Consider the following 13,086-nt stretch of genomic DNA (forward strand, 5'->3'; position numbering starts at 1 on the left):
ACCCGTTGGTTCAGCCTTTGGTACCAGCACCACAGGGCTGAGACAGGGACTGCAGGATTTCTCAATCACCCCTAGAGCCATTCACCCCTAGAGCCAGCATCTTGGCAGCTTCATCCTTGATACTGGCCTTCACCCTGTCTGACAACCTGTACATTTTATTATTTACAGGGGGAATGTCTTCTGTATCATCTAAACACAAGTGTGGAAGTCCTGGGGTGAGGGAAAACAGGGAAGAGTACTGCTCCAGCAGTTGGTAGCAGTCCCCTTGCTGTTGCAGGGTCAGGAAGTCGAGAGATTGCCACCCTCCACTGACCCATCACCCTCCATTGCAGAGAGGAGGTAGGGGAGAGGTTTACTCTCCTCCTCCACACCCTCATCTGACACCAGAAGCATGTTGACTTCAGACCTCTGTAAATGAGGCTTCAGTCTGTTCACATTGAGCAACCTTAGGGGTTTCCTAGGGGTCTGGAGGTCCGCTAAGTAAGTGGCTTCCCCCTTATGCTCTTTAGTCACATATGGACCAGTCCAGTGATCCTGGAGAGCTCTAGGCTCTACTGGTTCCATAACCCACCCTTTGCCTCCAGGCTGAAATTCCACCAGGGTGGTCTTCTGGGTCATACCAGTGTTTCATAACCTCTTGACTGGCCTCAAGGTTGTTCTTGGCCTTCTTCCAGAAGCAGTGCATCTGGTTGCCGAGGGCCAGCATGTAGCTGACCACATCCTGAGGGGATGCCATTGGAGCTTTCGCCCACCCCTCTTTCACAATGCTTAGGGGTTCCCTGATAGGGTACCCACAGAGAAGCTCTGAGGAACTGAGCCCTATCACCTTCTGGGGTACCCCTCTATAAGCAAAGAGAAGGAATGACAAGAAGAGGCCCACTTCTGCCTCATGGCCTCAGGGAGGCCTGTGATCATGCCCTTCAAGGTCTTGTTGAATCTCTCCACAAGACCACTGGGTTGAGGACGATATGGTGTGGTGAACTTGTAGGTCACCCCATAAACATCCCACATGGACTTCATGTATGCAGACATGTAGCTTGTGCCACTGTCAGGCACAATCTCCTATGGGAATCCCACATGGGTAAAAATTGCCATCAGAGTTCTGGTCACCTCCGGTGCAGTCACTGTCCTCAGAGGGATTGCCTCTGGGTAGTGGGTGGCATGATCCACCAACACCAGGATAAACCTGTTGCCTGGGGCAGTTTTGGGGTCAAATGGACTAATGACATTGATGCCCACCCTTTCCAAGGGGGTGCTAACAACAAGGAGTGGGATCCTTGTCTTCCCACTGGCCTGGCAGGTAGGACAGGACCCACAGAATGCTTCTGAGGTCATTAGCATTCGGGGCCAATAGAAGTGGGTGACGAACCTGGCACAGGTCTTGTCTTGCCCTAAATGTCCTGCCAGGGGAATGTCATGAGCCAGGCCCAGTAGGAAGGCCCTGTATCACTGAGGAACCACCAGCACACATGCTGCCCCAGCCTTTGGTACCTTAGGCTCACTGTAAAAGACATAATTCTCCCTATAGATAAGGTGATCCCCAGAAGCTTTACCTGCTGCTTGGGCTCAGGCCTGTTGCCTCATGCCCACAAGAGTGGGACACTCTTTCTGTGCCTTGCAGAATTCTTCCCTGGTTGGCCCACCCTCAACTTGCCATCCAGCAAGCTCAGGTAGGTCACCCAGGGCAGCAATGTCCTCCCCGGTTGGCTCAGGGGCCTCCTCTTCAGGGACCCTGTCAACCACCACGGGAACATCTAGGACCTCATTCTTCCAACCTCCAGATGCCTTTGACTCCCCTCCCAGGCAGCTATGGACCTTGTGGTCATGCAGACCCACTCAGGCAATGCCGACATTTCCAAGTGAGACCTTAGCTATACCTTCCTCCAATTATTGTGCTCAAGCAATCTACAGGCATGGCAGGACTCTCAGCTACTTTCAGAATACCAGAGACCATCCCTACTCAAAGGGAACCGGAGCTACCGGTAGGTGGCTCTCAAGATTGTCGGTGACTACGATTTGGTGGAATATGTTCAGTAGGACCTGCTCTGCTGACACCAGATGACAGTAGTCATGCTGGCTCCAGGGCCACGCAGAGCCTCCATCCCTTGCCCATTAGTTGTGACCCACTTCCTTTACTTGGAAGTATTGGCAGGCATTTGGGCTTTTGGCATAATTTCTGCATCCCCACGGACACTAGGGTTACCTCTGTCTGATCCCCAAAACTAACTGGGACTACCTATTCCACGAGTGCTACACTAGCCAACCCAGGTGTCTGCCCTCCAGTGGGGGGCTGGGCCTTCTTCAGACATCTGGAGTTGCCCTTAGAGTGACCATACGTAGAGCACTCTATGCATTGGGATACAAACCTCCCTGTCTTCTGGTCAAAGAACACTTTCTTTTTAGAATCTGACTGGGACTGGTTACCACTGAGAATTATTTTGTGGGCCTTTTGAGAAGTCCTTATTTTCAAGTTTTTCTCCCCCCTTTCTTCTGTTGAGGACCCTGACCACCTTTGTGGGTGTGCTCCCAGATGCATTTGTGTACACTCTGGTGCTAGCCCAGAGGTCCGCCTCCTCAGCAAGCTTCCTGGGATCACTCAGCTTACTGTCAACTAGGTGTTAACGCAACTCTGTAAAGCAAATACTGAGCATATGCTCTCTCAGGATTAAATTGTACAACCCAACATAATCACTGACCCGCACTCAGCCATTCAGTACCTTACTGGAAAAATCAATAAAGTCTACCCAGGTTTAGTTGGGGAGCTTGCTACTGTCCTTAAATCATTTGGGATACTTTTCAGGGGTCACTCCAACTTTTGCAATCAAAATGGGTTTAAAGAGAGTGCACTTGTTCCTGTCCCCAACCTCTAATGTCAAAAGTGTGTCCCTCCCAAGTGCAGGCACATGTTTCCACTGGCCCATCCCCCAGTGCTCTTCGGGAACCCCATGTGCCCTCAGTGCAACTTCATAAGCAGAAAACCACTTTTCAATGTCATCTACCACCATATAACTGGGCACCAAATCTTTGGGTATACAAACCTTCTTTTCTTCTTCAGGTACTGTACGGATGCTGCCAGCATCACTGCTGGATTCAGACTGCCTAGACATGAGCTCCAGCTCTTTCAGACTCAGTTTATGAGCCAATAGGAGTTTCTTCTCAGCTAAGGCTCTTTCAGCCTCAGCTTGTTTGGCTTCTCTCTCAGCTTTCTTCTCCTCTGCCTCCATGTTTATTCTTGCCAACTGCAGCCCGAATTCTCTCTCCTCTCTCCTCTCTCCTTCCTCTGTGGTCAGGTTGTAACTGAAGACACTGCTACCTGGTTTAGCAGGGGGCACAAATCCCCTGTTGCTGTTGGCAGCTCCTTGGGAGAGCCGCCCACTTGCTCCCCCAACTCATCATGCTCTTGTGAGCGGGCTTCTGCCCAGGCCCGCAGCACCTTTTGGTACTCCTCCTTCTTGGAGACTCCATGGGTAGGTACCCCCATCCCCTTGCAGAGGCCCTTCAGCTGGTTAATGGTGCATCCCTCCAGCTTCACTTCTGGACCCAGCCTGAGATATGATGTATAGGACTGATTGAAGAATGTCAAGCAGGGAAATTCTAGCAAAGAGAAAAGAAACCAAACTGACCTTTAACTGAGGGTAGGTAGTGTATAAATAGCTATTGTGTGGTACCGCACAAACACAAATCCTATACCACCGCTGCCACCAGTTTTAAAATGAGGGTCTTTAGTTTGGCAGAGGAATACACCCTTGTCCAAGTAGGGTCCACAATCCGTCAAAAATAACGATACACGGAGAGTGCAGAGGAGGAGATGTATGGAAAAATAGTTTGTTGCGTAGGATTTTCTGACGCGGCACAGATGATACGTCATTTCTATCCTAGCTGCTAAGGTTTTGCGTCATTTTTCAGTGCACAGTCTTGGTCTCTCACTGCAATGTGGGGATATTTTGATGCCCAGGGCCGATGCATTGAAAATCCTTGATGCGCTGGAAGAAGGCACAGGTGCTGGGTCAGTCCTCCTCTTATTGTGTGAAAGGGGTAGTGTCTGGGTTTGACCAGCACAAAACTTCAGTTTATGACACAAATCCATAACCACTAAATAACTGCTATCTTTCTTTGAGCCAAATCGTACCAACAAGTAAAAAGTGGTATTAGTAAGGGGTCAAGAGATATTTGGTGCATGATATACCTACCAGTAGTGTGTGTGCTACACCCTAAAGCATACATCTTAAATATTTGACTGCTGTGCCATTGGTGAGATGTGGGAATTTATATGGAAGAGTGCACTTCCAGTACAATGCTTTCAGTCATTTACTTGAAAGACAATGGGGGTCATTCCGATTTTGGCGGGCGGCGCTTGCTGCCCGCCAAGCGGGAACCGCCAATTGGCCGCTCCGCGGTCAAAAGACCGCGGAGGCCATTCTGACTTTCCCGCTGGGCTGGCGGGCGCCCGCCAAGGGAGCGCCCGCCAGCCCAGCGGGAAAGGGCCTGCAACACAGAAGCCGGCTCCGAATGGAGCCGGCGGTGTTGCAGGTGTGCGACGGGTACAGTTGCACCCGTCGCGCATTTCACTGTCTGCTAAGCAGACAGTGAAAAGCATACCTGGGCCCTGTTAGCGGGCCCCAGGACACCCGTTCCCGCCATCCTGTTTCTGGCGGTGAAAACCGCCTGAAACAGGCTGGCGGGAAGTGGGTCGGAATCCCCATGGCGGCGCTGCATGCAGCGCCGCCATGGAGGATTCTCCCAGCCGGGGCTAATCCGGCGGGAAACTGCCGGACCCGGTTGTCCGACCGCAGCTTTACAGCCGCAGTCAGAATGGGCACTGAAGCACCGCCAGCCTGTTGGCGGTGCTTCCGTTGCCCGCGGCCCTGGCGGTCAAAGACCGCCAGGGTCGGAATGAGGGCCAATATGTTTGGGCCATAGACTGTTTGCTCAGTCTACCCAAGAAGTATAGTAACTCTGACCATAGAAGCATAGACATTATTTCATGAGTACCTAGAGCTGAGAGCTTAAATCACTTTATCCACACATGCTTCAAACCAATGTGGGCTTGTTGAGGAAGGCCTGGTAGCCATTGGGCGAATAGAGGTAATTGTATTGAGTGCCATATGTTTTTGATCTATCCTCATTCATAAAAACTAACTTCCATTAACATTGCCTTAAAATACTCAACTATTATCTTCCCTGTTAGCTGAAATTGTGTGAAGTATAGTGGCTTCTGTATTCTCCTTTAACTAAACTTCGATATGTAATCAACTACGAAATTAAAGGTCTAGTTGATTTAAATGTAAGAATTAACAGTTTAGATTACTGATTTTGTTTGTTCTTTTATAATTTCCGTTTCAAAACCAAGAAACCACATAGCTTGTCTGTATTCTACAAAAACAACGCATATCAGGTTTCTGTCTCAGAGGATTGTTTTTGTGCAGGAGGATACCCCTTCCTGCATATAGACAATCCTGCCTGCAATACAGGCCCCCTTGTACCATGGTGTAAGGGTGCCTGTGTTGGCGCTAGGTAGCACATAGTGCACCGGTGCAAGGAGAAGACAGGAATGCACCATATAATGTTAAATATTGCACATTCCTGCCTGCAAGGTTTCTTGCTGTGCTATGTTGCTTGATATTCTGATAAATATGCCCATATGTATCTGATTTCATTAGATGAAAAATGTTTTCAGTTTCAGTCAATCTCACAGTGTATGCTGGAAAGAGCAATGCTCTGGAACAGTTATTTTAATTCTGAAGAACAGTGAAAGTGGTGCCAATGATAAAAAGTAATTATTAACATAGCTTTTATATACCGGTCTCTGGAAAGTAGCACTGTTTCTCAAATATCCTTAACAATGTGGCAAAATTTCTATGTTTTAGTACATTTGAAATGTGAGCTTAGCTATAACGTACTTGTACCCTTTGTTTTTTTAAGTGAATTTCTATGTTTTTTTAAATTCTATTTCCTAACTATAACATCTCTGTAACCTTTATTTTTTTAAGTGAATTTCTCAGTTTTTTTAACGTTCAGTAATTTTAATTACTTTACATTAATTCAACCTTTGCCTGCAGCCAGGCCCTGTGGCGAACACCCTATAACCACCCATCCCTGTGCCGCTAATGGCCTTTGGCTGTATAAGGCGGGGATTGATTGCAGGGCCTAGCCAATGGCCAGGCCCTGTGGCCTACCCCATATACCACACAACCCTGCATGACGCATGATCTTTTTCTGTGCACGGAGGGGATTGAACACTGTCAATCATCTTGGAAAAACGGCAAAAAGAAATTAACAGAAGTTTGGAAAATATTATTTTAGAAAAATATGTAGAAGTGGATAGAGTTCCAAGAGCACTCAGGACATTCGTAATGCCAAATCATCCAGATACCTCTTCAAAATTATTACAGGAATGTGGAAAGAATAACGTGGAGTAGTCAAAAATCATGGTTATAATCCTCATTAAATATGCAAAAAGAAATCGGAAGAACTATAATCACTTATTCTTGGTTAAATAATACATATATGTATATATATATATATATATATATATATATATACATATACATATATTATATATATATATACACACACATATATAAATAAATATATATACACACATATCTATATATGTGTGTATATATATATATATATATATACAAAAAGGATTTCTGCCACTCAATTAAAAAGCAGAAAAAAGTTGCACCCAACATATCCACTCCTCAAAAGTAAGGTTTTATTTACACAAAAAATTATAGAATTCCCAGAAAAAGAGCAAACTGATTCAAAGGCAACGCGTTTCAACACCAAAGTGTCTTCATCATGGCCAAATTGAAAAAACCTGGACATTTACCCAGCCATATTTAAATACCCCTTGTAATGAACAGAAAAGAAATACTATGAAATAAATAAGTTCACATTATAGCATTGAGGAAATCAGAATGAATACTAAAAAACAATTTAAATAAAATATTCAAAAAATTAAGGCACAATCGCCCATATTTTAAATCTAATAACCCTTTTCACTCCAACTAATATACCCCTGACAATGATATACAATTACAAATTCATCAGCAACATGACAATTTAGGAGTGATATCGAAACCATTTAAGGGTAATACTCACAATATAAATCAAAACGAATCAAAAAATAATAATAATAAACAATCATTTACAAAGTACAAAAAATATACATTATGCTGGTATCTAAATGCCACAAGCTATAATCTAAATATGAGCGCCTGAACGAAGAGGACAGGGAAGAATAAAATGCACATTACCATTAATCATAATCTCCCTGTCTCCTCCCCATACATTCATCTCAATCCTGTCAATACCAAAATATACTAAACAATCAGCATCTCCATTATGCATCCTAGACCAATGTCTCGCCACTGGATAATAAGAGAGACTCCTTAGGATCAGGGAATCAGAATACATAATTATTCTCGAGACGAAGACCCCGGGGGGCCTCAATGAGGATGAGGAACTTTATGTGCATGTTGGACAATCATGATTTATATCTTTTCCTGGCAGTTATAAAAACCAAATTTTCCCATAAAACCCTTTAAAACTAAAAAGAGTTTATATAATCCTTTTAAGCACAGGTGCCTGCTACGCAGCACCCACCCTGTTCTATTAATATTGTTGCATACATGTTGGTGCCACATTTAGGCAGTAGCAAAAGTTGTTTTTTATGTTCTTTTTTATTTTTGTGGTATATATTTGCACAATAAAATACATTTTAGAAATTAACGACTGCACTAGCTTGCCAAGGCCAGACCTATTGACTTCGCGAAATCTTGTTTCTCTTTGGTCCAAAGATCATATAGTTTAAATGTCTGAATGTTCACCAAGAGCATAAGTGAAATAACTAACATCAAAAATATATGTAAATACAATTGAAAAAATATGCATGTTTCAACTGCAAATCAAGGAATGCTTATGAAAAGTATTTCGACTAAATAAAAAATTGAGATGATGAAAAGAATTTATATCATGCACAATTATCTCAAACGTATTCAGCCACTATTTGGGGATCAGCTGGGGTAGAGGATCTGTAAAGGTATGTATATAAAAAAGATAACTCTTAACTGACTTGAGACATTTAAAGTTATCATCTAGAAGATGTACGCTGAGGGTCAGGGAGTTTCAATGCTTTGCAATAATGAAAGACAAAAAGCAGCTATATGGGCTTTCTGAACAAACGGAAACCTTAGCAATTCAGCAAGGAAAGAAGCAATGAACTTTAGCTTGTAAATACTCAAATTCAATCTCATAAATCATGTGATGGACGTTATATGAAGACATACTGGCTGGGAACACCATAGGATAGAGGACAGATAGGGAAAGTGTGAGAGTGATGTGGAACTTCACAGATAATTTCAGCATCCACACTTTGGAATCTTTTAAATCTAAAGAGGAGACAGAGTGGGTGGCCAAGATGGAGAGAGAGAAAGAGCCAGAAAGAGAGAGAAAGAAAGAAAGTTGATTTAGTTCACGCGGGTCATGACTATAGCCAACACTGTGGGTTGAGAAAATGGGGAAGAAAGGAGAGGCATGATCTTTGAAGATGAGAACAAGAAATCACAATTATGTACTGCATTGATAGAGATTGGGGAGAAGGCTAAGGTCCATGGCCACCAGCTAGCAGACCAGGAGAAGTGTCTTGAATAAGAATACCTTCAGTCATGTCGGTGTTTAATTTTAAGTTTTATTTTTAAATAGTATGAACTCGTTCATCTGAGGCCTGAACCAAGACAACATTAGATGTATTTTCTATCACTGATGATCCGACCATGTGACAATTTGAGTGTCACTGGCATAAGTTAAACTAAGGAGCTAATGTGTTGTGACAAAGGTAAACATATACATTCATTAATGTGTGACACAGAGAAGAGTGCTGTGGAGGTTCGCGCAACAAAGTGTTAAAGGAAGATGAACAGCCTCAGCCTGAATAAGAAAAAAATCCAGTCCAAGCCCTTGTCAAGAATACCTGGTAAAGGAGGGATAGCAACAGATTATGGAACACCTTGTCAAAGGCAACTGAGATGGGTAGAAATCCACTAAAGATAAGGCAAAACTATAGCACTCAGCCACAGTGATTCTGAGATCATCAAGAACAGCATGTAACTAAGACTTAGTAATGTGGAGAGGACAGAAGTTCAGTTGCCAGGGGCCCAGAAAACCTTTAGGGGCATATTTATACTCTGTTTGCGCCAGATTTGTGTCATTTTCTTTTTACGCAAATCCAGCACTAGCTTAACTCCATATTTATATTTTGACGCCAGACCCGTCTAGCGTCAAAATATTGGAGTTAACATCATTTTTTTACAGTGAAAGCCTACTTTGCGTCAAAGAGATGCAAGGTAGGCGTTCCGGGGGAAAAATGACTCTAAGGCCTTAACGCCTTATTTATCCTCCCGTGGAAAAATCACGCACCGAAGGAGGGCCTTAAATAATTGTGCTAAACTTGCTTAGCGCCATTATTTAGGGCCTGGGTCAGGGCAGGTGTTAGGGGACCTGTGGGCTCATTTCCATGGTCGGAGATCATGGAAGCAGCCCACACGTGCCCTTCCCTGTCCCCAGGAACACCCCCACCCACCCCTACCCACACCTGGAGGACACCTAAGGATGGGGGGACCCATCCCAGGTAAGTGCAGGTAAGATTTTTTTTTTTTAAGTTCCATGGTGGGCCTAACTTGCCCCCTCCCCTACATGGCACTGTGCCCAATGGCCATGCCCAGGGGACATAAGTCCCCTGGGCATGGCCATTGGGCAGGAAGGGGTTGACTTCTGTCTTTACTAAGACAGGAGTCATGTCCATAGAGGTTGTGCATCAAGAAATGACGCTAGTCAGGTTAGCGTCCTTGTACGGACTCTAACCTGACTAGCACCATTCTTTGATGCACAATCTCCTGTTTCCCCTACGCCTCCCCAACCCGGTTAGAGTCATTTATTTTTACGCTAATCGGGCCTTACTGCCGGCTATCGTCATCCCTTAAATATGATGCCCGGCTGGCGTCCAGGAATGGCGCTAGCCGACGGTAAACTTGTGGATATCCTAGTACTGATCTCTATCTCAAGTATTTTACTTGGAAAATGGGTCTACAGTTGCACAGAATTGTACCCTCTGTCTCAGGATTATTTAATTAAGTCACAACCCGAGCCTTCTTCCAATTTGAAGCAACTAAGCAGGACAGACTGGTGACAATTTAATAGCCGGTTAGTACATGGCAGAAGGAAAAAAATGCCAAGTACAGCATCTAAACAGGTTAAGGATCATGGGGTGATCCAGATTTAATTAAGAAAACTAATTTCCTAGTACTGTTTCTAATAAACAAATCAAAAGAAGAGAGGAAAGACAATGGTTACATCGAGACATACAGCAGCAAATCTACTCAATTTTGCTAAGTAACAAATTAAATAGAGACTCACAGAAAGCTCTTGTTGAAGGAATAATAAAATTGTAGCACAATAGAATGGATTCTATAAATATTAACAATCTTGATTAGTTGTTTTGAAACATAACTTTCATCTAAAATGCAGAGACATTATAGGATGACCATTTTATCTAAAATTCTCAAAACATGTTGATAATCCATTCATTTTGAATGGGAGTAGTCAGAATGCCAAACATGATCAATTTTTACCAATTGCCTTTAGCGATTCCAAGTGTATTACAGAATCAAGGTGTATAAGGAGTAAGACTGTTGTTAGTTGTAAACTGGACCACTGTGTCCAGGATCAAAGTTAACCTGGAGTCATGTAAGGATAAAAACTCCAAAGTCACAAGAAAACATGTCAGAATCATTTTTTGGCTGAAATCATCTAGCTAGGGAGAAGACCACCTATTACAGGTGATTGGTCATGGTGGACTCAGAAAAATAGATTAGCGACTGGTCGAGGAAAAAGAGAGCACGTTAGAGCAGCTACTCTTCATGGGGGAGAAAAGAAGATTGAGTATGGCCACCAGCATGGGTGGGCACAAAGACAAGTTGTGAAAGGCAGGGTGTTGATCTGGTTTATTATGATACAATGTTAAGCCAAATCCACCAATTGTTGACATTTCCAAAAATGAGAAAATAAGAGGACCAAGTTGTAAGGAATTCAGCAAGTGAGTTGTCTGCATTTCATTGTAGTTTATGTGTTTTTGATCTGCGCACCAATGTCGTGCCCCAGACCATTTTAGCCTAGAAGACTGATAAAGGGACTTATTTACTCTGTTGCGCACTGATCACAACAGAGAGGGAATGACAACAGAGGCTTCCTCTCCAGATTAGAAGATTATAGAAGTCTGACCATACACTCCCTGATCTGTACTTCACTAGATATGTGGAGGAGTCCCAGTTGCTCTCTGTGTCAGGGTGTGACAAAACATTCGCTGAGGCTTTCTCATTTTAGGAGCCCCACCTCTGACAGGCAGAGATGCATCAGCCATTTGATTACCTGGTTCGATACCCACATTAACTATAGCTTTTGATGATACCAGTCATGAACATAAAGAGAGAGGATGGGATTGGAAATTAGTAAATTGAGTTACACTAAGGGACCAATTTAGAGTTTGGCGAATGGGATTACTCTGCCACAAATGTGACAGATATACTATCCGCAGTATTATAATTCCATTATAACCTATGGAGCTTGTAATAGGGTGCACTGGATATCTGTCCCATTTGTGATGGAGTAACACGTCCACCAAACTCTAAATCAGGCCCAAAAGCTGCAACAGATTACAACTTGTTTGCTTTGGGCTACCAAGAAAAGTGGAGAGCGGAGAGGAAAAAAAAGTATCCACAGTCAAAGCTTCAAGATTCACCTTTTTTTAATTTAACCCTCCCCTTCTGATTAAATTGACTGGTGTCATACCATAAACCTCATTCTGCGGAGGCTGGTAGACCTATGGCTCTATGGATAATTGATGCTCCTTTGACCTTTTGGGTGTGGTTGCAGACGATTATGTGAACTGGCTCTGACAAGCTCCCACCTTAATGTTTACAAGAAGAAAATGCTCCTTTTTGCTTAGTCAACACTATTTTTTGTTGAACTTCTTGCTGTTTTTTTGTGCTTTGTACAGTGGGCTACCACTGGCCATTGCCGAGTATACGTGCTCTGACAATTAAAACAAATAGAAATTGTCTATTCCCTGATTGGCTTCTCTAGCTTTTTGATAAACCTATAGCATCAGGTGCAGAAATACACCGTCAGCATCAGACATCCAATGTTAACTGTAGGCTGCCTCACTTATTGTGTTATCCACTAGTGTGACGAAGGAAAACATGGCTTCAGGTCTACCACTGTAGCCTGACTGCTGTAGTATAAACCTTGCAGTAATAATACATATCATCACCATCATCATACTAATAATAGTAAGCTATCTTATATAGTGTAAATACTACACTTCTGCCATTTCTAAGAACTTGTAATTAACAGACATTGCTGCTAACTTTATCTAGTTTATGGGAAAATAGCAACAAAAGGTCAACAATTTTTGCAGTCATCAGCATTTGCACGAGGTCTGCTCTGTGATGCAGTCATAATTCTGGCAGCTACCCATCCTATCAGCTTCATCTGAAACAGAATATAGCTTTGTAACTACAGTTATCATTCAGAAATGGCATGGTGTACATGTCAGAATGGTTAGACAAGTTTTTGTCTACTTTTTCCTTTCTCCAAGGCCCTCATTCAGAGTAAAAGGGGTGATAATAACTCCATGCTCGAACTGTGCACTTCAAGCGAGATTTAATCAACCCACCCAACCCATTCCTGCCCAAGTCCCTATTAGACCCTATATTCATGTCTGTGGGATATCAGCTAAAACAAAATGCAAAAGTCGAATAAAGCAAAGAAAATAAAGAAAAAAACTACTTCCCTTTCTGTTGTTCTTCAATCACCTACAAGGAAGACACCCGTGCATTTCCTTTGACTGCAAACCTAGGGTGAGTGTGTGTGCGTACACGCGTGTGTATGTGTCAGGCCTTGCCCCAGCATGTCAGAATCTATTCAGTATACTTCTTTACCTATCATATCTAAGCTATCATACGTAAGATACCTACCATACCAACGATTTGAAATTTTGAATGGATGATAAAGTGAATGCTATTG

The sequence above is a fragment of the Pleurodeles waltl genome, chromosome 8, assembly GCF_031143425.1.
Source record: "Pleurodeles waltl isolate 20211129_DDA chromosome 8, aPleWal1.hap1.20221129, whole genome shotgun sequence".
Lineage (NCBI taxonomy): Eukaryota > Metazoa > Chordata > Amphibia > Caudata > Salamandridae > Pleurodeles > Pleurodeles waltl.